The sequence below is a fragment of the Mesoplodon bidens genome, assembly GCF_964165515.1.
Source record: "Mesoplodon bidens genome assembly, chromosome: 10".
NCBI classification, from domain to species: domain Eukaryota; kingdom Metazoa; phylum Chordata; class Mammalia; order Artiodactyla; family Ziphiidae; genus Mesoplodon; species Mesoplodon bidens.
In genome coordinates this window covers 6,394,782-6,400,781 of record NC_138172.1, presented here as the reverse complement: position 1 = coordinate 6,400,781, position 6,000 = coordinate 6,394,782, and the positions used below count along the sequence as shown (strand labels likewise).

At 48.3% G+C, this 6,000-nt stretch overlaps 1 protein-coding gene across 1 annotated transcript in view; it reads left to right on the top strand.

Annotated features, from left to right (window-relative positions):
* Positions 1–470: 470 nt before the first annotated feature.
* Positions 471–6,000, top strand: part of ATG7 (autophagy related 7) — a 239,995-nt gene continuing 234,465 nt past the window's right edge. Inside the window, exon 1 of the mRNA XM_081247220.1 lies at positions 471–509. The gene's annotated coding sequence lies outside the window, so the exon portion shown is untranslated. The remainder of the gene's footprint in view (positions 510–6,000) is intronic.

Below are 6,000 nucleotides of genomic sequence, written 5' to 3'. Positions count from 1 at the left end.
GACTAAAGATGGGAAACCATGAAAATAGGATAGTCAATAAATAGTAGTCAATAAAGTTACATCAGAGTCACGGCCTTACATGTCAGATTAGGTCTCTCCACACCTGCCTCCCTAACGGTCCCTGTGATACATTTGACGCCGCCTCTCCTGGAAAATGGAAATGATAACTCCTGTCATCCTCTGAAATCACTAGAGAGAAGGAGGAGCACTTGTTTTTAACATCCTGAGGGGCATATACACATTCCCACATGTGATGAGAGAAAGTCTCTCCGTCAGCTCTCACAAGGGGTCCTGGCCCACCTCCTGAGGCCCCGCCTTCCCCACGGCTCAAGTTCCTCCCACTCAGCTGGGTGCTAGGGGCTCCTTGGCTCCTTTAGCCGGCTGGCTCGCGGCTCCGGGTGCGCATGTGCGCACTCCCCCCCCACCACCCGGCTGGAGGGGCGGGGCCACATTGCGTCATCGGGGCGCGCGCGGCGGACAGTGCCGTGGTTGCCGGAAGTTGGGCGGCGGTAAGTGAGCCGCGTTGGTGAGGGAGGAGTGGGGTCCTGCGCGGTCGGTTCTGGAGCCCTGGGGAGAAGGGGCGAGCTCAGCGGTGAAGGCGAGGGTCACGGCGGGTCTGAGGATCCTGGTCCTCCCTCCTCGAGGGAGTCACTGACTCCGGCTCTCGCTTTCTGTCTCTGACGGGTTCAGCGCGGGGTTTTCTGACTAGGAAGCTCCTGCTGATTAACGAAGTCATTCCCGCCTGTCCCCTGGCAGCAAGTGCTCTGAATCTCCAGTGTTGGAACACGGGAGACAGGCCGCCTGGGCTCTCCTCCTGGCTTTGCCGGTTTTGCTGTGTGACTGGCCAACTCCTCTCTTCTCCTTATGTGACATGGTTTTGAAACCCTTTAAGGAGATGAATACAGGGCTCTCATTCAACCACAGGGTCCTTCTTCTGTTCCCAGCCAGCTTCTAATAATAGAGAATAAGCGTAAACACTGATTGAGCTTCTGCTGCCTGGCACTGCTCTGCAAGCTGGGAATACCAAAGTAAGTAAGGTACACATCCCCGTCTTCAAGGAGTTAATTTTTTTTTTTTTTTAAGTCAAGGAGATAGAACAGCAGCACTGTAGAATGAAGCTACTGTAGAAGTTTGCTGGAGGAGGACTTAGGGTGCTTGTAAGTCAGGCCGAGGCATCAGTAGGCTTCTGTGAGGAGGTGTTGCTTTATCCAAGTCCTAAAGGATGAGCAGGTTTAGTCAGGTGAAGAGGGCTGGGAGCTGGGACCATATCGCAGACATTGGGAGTGACATAAACAGAAGCCTATACTATTAATGACCTGCAAGTAGTTCACCCAACTTGGAGTGTCCAGTTGTAAAAGAGGTGATTCTGGAAAGCCGGATCATGAAGGATCTTGTGGGCGATAGCATGTGAGGAACACAGACTTTGGAAGCTGTGATACTTGTATGCCATTTCTGGCTTTGCCACTGAGCTAGTTTCGTGACCTTGGGCAAGTCACTTCCTTTCTTAGCTTCAGTTTTCTCATCTATAAAAAGGACAAGCAGGGAGTTCCCTGGTGGCTTAGTGGTTAGGATTATGGGCTTGCACTGCCGTGGCCCGGGTTCAATCCCTGGTCAGGAAACTGAGATCCCACAAGCCGTTTGGTGTTGCAAAAACCAAAACACAACAAAACAAACCAACAGCAAAAAATAACAAAACAACAACAAAAAAGGGCAAACATTAACCTACCTCCTAGGGTTGCTGTGAGAAGCAAATGAGATGATGTGTTACTCACTTGGCACTAGTAGATAGTAAACGGTAAGCTGTAGCAGTTACTATTGCCATGTTAAGAAGCTTTATTTGGAAATGTGGCTGTGAAGAGTGGAGTCCTGTGGAATTTTACACAGGGGTGTGACATGGTCTCATCTGTTTCAAATTACCCAGGCAGTGATGTGCTGATTATACTGGGTGGGGAAGGACCCACAGGGAGACCGGTCCGGCACTTTTGCCATGGTCCAGGTGACAGAGGAGGGAGGCCAGAACCAAGGCAGCGGCTATGGGGATGGAGAGGGGTGGGTGGATTTGAGAGACCAAGGAAGTGAGATTTGCTGGACTGGTAACTGATGGGGTGATACCTCGAGAGTCGGGAGTCAGGATATTGAGGGTGGAGTGGGGAATGAATCCTCTTTGTGGAAATAAGTGATAAGTTCCTCGATCGGTGGTCCCTGATTGGTTATCCCTGACCTCAGAGATTTTATTTGGAGGTCGGAATGGCCTCTGTCCTCCACTTTTACCCATGGAAGTAAGATTCACTAATGCCTTCCTGCTGTCTATCTCCAGATCATCCTGGCTTTCTCCAGTGTAAGTAAAGCCCCACTGTGTGTTCCAGGGAGAATGACTAGGTGCTGCTTTGTTGCCAGGCAGACAACATGCATCTCCATGGTCTCGTTAGGCTGGGTGACAACCTGTCCACCTGGTCTCAGTCCAGCCACAGAATGATCACCTCTGGGATTTTCACACCTTCTTCTTTCTGGTTACCATCCTTTGAACTTGTTCCTGTGTGTCGGTCTCTTTGTGAGTGCGTGGCATAGAAAGCAGGTCCTCTTTTTTCCAGGAGTCTGGCCATGCAGAGCAGGACTGTACTCTTCTTTCCATAACCTAAGGCCCCGCGCGACTCTGCTGGGCTTCGCTGTAGACGCTTCACGCTCTTGACACTGTTCCACTATCTGAGAGCCAGCCGGGCTCTCAGCACTGCCCACACGTCCCTCCTTGTCTCTCACGTCTTCATTCCTCTCCCGGCTTCCTACCTTGCCTTTGACTTCACTAAGTTGCAGCCATCAGTCAAGGCTCCTCAACTTCTGTTGTTACAGACTTACCTCCAGCTGACCCTATTGCTTTGCCTTTTATTCTAATTCTGTGAAAAAATGGTGTTTGTTCTAAGGTTACTTCCTTTGCGTATGCTGAGATCCTGTCTCCTCCTTTTCCTCAGGACCTGGTCCCATCATTGTTCCATTTCTTTCCTGTTTAACTTATCCCTCTAATTTAAATATCCTCTGTTTACTCTAATTTTGAGAAAAACACAACACCATCCCATTAACCTCTGCTGTACCCCATCACACCTCTTTTTCCCAGCCACTTTTCTTGGACAAGGTGCCACCTCTACTTCCTGAAGTCATCATTCACTGAAATTCTACTTCTGCATCACCCCTCCCCCAAAACTGCTGTCCTCAAAGTCATCAGGCCTTGGTGTTGCCAGAACCCCTGAACTCTTTTCCTTCCTTATTTTTTGCGCTCTCAGCACGTCTGACATTGCCGATACTCCTTCACTTATAAAATCCACTCCTGCTTTGAACTCTCTCTGGCCATTTCCCCTCAGTTTCCATTGTGGGCTCTTTTCCTCCTTTCGTCCTTTAAATGCTAGTTTTCTTCAAGGCCCTGCCTTCTACTCATGGCTCTTCTCAACCAGTGTGAACTCTCATTTCTGTGCCAGTGACCGCTGCTCTGGATCTTGAGTCCAGATCTCTCCTGAATGCCAGCCCTAAAACTCAGCGAGTCCGAAACTAAGCTCATCATCTTCTCTCCAAACCTGTGATTCTCTCTCCATTCTTTACACTTCCTCATTCACTTTGTGCATTTATTCATTCCCGTGAGTAAACATTATGAACCCTGGGAGTCATCTTGGACTTCTCCCTCTCATCCCACCCCTCCCTCCCTCCTTCCCAGCCTGGGCAGTCATCGGAGTTCTACAGGTTCTCGTTCCTTGATAGCTCCCGACACGTTTTCGCTTCCATTTCCTCTCCCACTGCCTCAGTCCGGCCCTTCGCAGTTGCTGCCTCTGTTCCTGCCCAGCCTCTGAGCTGGTTGCCCTGCCTCAGCAGTCTGGCCCTAACTGGTGCTGGAGCGCCCTTTCTAAAATACAGACCTTTGCTACAATACAAATCAGTAGCTTTTCATGGAAGACCTCTCATGATTTGGCATTCACCTGCTTTTCTGGTGTGGTTTCCAGCCACTCTGCCACACGAACCTTTTCTTCTCGCCATACAGAACTCTGTGTGTTTTCTGAAACATACCATGCTATTTCCTTTGTTCATAGACTCAGTCACCAGCAGGTATTTTTGGGGCACCTGTGAGGTGCGAGGACTGAGTCAGGTGCTGGGAAAACAATGACGGATGGAGGACAACGAGAAACTGACGCAGTTCCTTTCTCAAAGAGCTTTTCTCCTAGTAGGGAAGACTGACATTCATCAGTTCATATAAAATAACTGCACATGTGCTGTGAAGCAGGAGGTAATGGTGCTCTTTGTGGGTAGGGTACAGGAGAACTGACCTAAGCAGGAGACGAGGGAGTCAGGGAGGGAAGCCTTCCCTCTACTGATGGTTGAGCTCAGATATGATGGGAGAAGAGGCATTAAGTAGACGCTGGGCATGTGGATGGAAAAGAACATTCTAAGCTTGTGCAGAGGCCATGGGGGTGTTTCTAGAATTGGAGACGTGGAACTGAGACAGCTTCCTTCTTTTGCCTGGAGTGTCCCTACTCCGCACTGTAGGCTTCCTCATCCAGCAGGACTGGCTTGGGCTGGTGCTGCCGACCACTCCCCTCTCCCAACCATCCAAAGTGTGTGGAGCTGCTGTATTTTGTGACGTGACCACGGGGCATTACTGCATTTAAGAGGGTACCAGGGGTGCTAGACATTCTGCAGTGTGTGGGGGCTAGCAGCAAATGAAAAAGAATTGTCCCGCCCAACATGTCAAGTGGTGTCCCTGTTCAGAATCCACTGCCAGTTCTTTTCGAAATCTGGGCTCGAGGGTTTCCTCCTCCTCCCACGGCGCCCTGCCAAAACGCTTCCACCACACTTACTGTGCTCGTGTTCCCGGCAGCTTTGCTCTGTTGTCATTCCTGGTATGTCTTACCCTCAAAACTGTTAGCTCCTTAAAGGCGGGGATCATGGCTTTTTGCCGTTGAGTCCTGAGATACAGCATAGGGACTAGTAGGTCATATAAATGTTTACTGAAGTAATAACGAAATGGAAACCCCAGTGTTTTGGGCATGTGCTTTGTTGATGGTATTAATTTTCCTTTTGAGTGCCTCCTGTGTGCCAGATACATGCATTTTCTAGTTGAATCCTGTCAATAATTCTTCACCACAGGTGGTGTCCCATCTTACAGATAAGGAAACAGGCTCAGAGAAGGAAAATGACTTGCCCAAGGTTGTGTGGCTTGAAGTAGCAGAGGTGGGCTTTGAACCCAGGTCTCTCTGGCTCATGAAGCTACACCCTTCTGTCTACCGTACCAACTCCAGCGTATCAGACTACATTGTTGTCTAGTTGTTTTTTTTGGACTGAGATTTAAGACCCTAGATTTCCCTCTGTGAAAATTTTAATCTTGGTAAATAGACCTGTCATTCCAGGTGGTCAGAATCTTTCATTCTGAATTATGTTATCTGTTATAGTGCCTGTTCCTTCTTGCTTCATGTCATATGTAGAATTGATAAGCAAACCTGTATCATTATCCAAGTCACTGGTAATATGTGGTTATAAGAATATCTTACTGAATGTATTTGTTTATGTGTCAGCTTTCCTGCTGTAACAAGGTTCAGCACGCATAAAATACTTGGTAAATATTGATGAATATTCATTCACGTAGATAAGTAAAATAAAAATAAACTGGCTAGGCCCCAAGACTGAGCCAAAGACATCCCTGTTAGCTCCTTTCATATTAACATCAGTTCATTCCTTAAGCAGCACCGTTTGAATAAGATTATTTTTACCAGTTTTAAATCCTTCTAATTATGTCAGTGTCCAATTCCTACATCTTCATCTTGTCTACTAGGCTATCTGAAGAAGACTTGTCAGAGACCTTGCTGAGGTCCACAGAGTCTATCTCCTTTGTCTATGGTTCTTCCGTAATCAAGGCAGAAATGCAGTAACTCTGTCATGACTTGTTCTTGGAGAAACCGTAGTGGTCTTTTGTGAATATACTCAGGGTTGCTGCATACAGTTCTGTAGGTGGTACACTGCACAAGA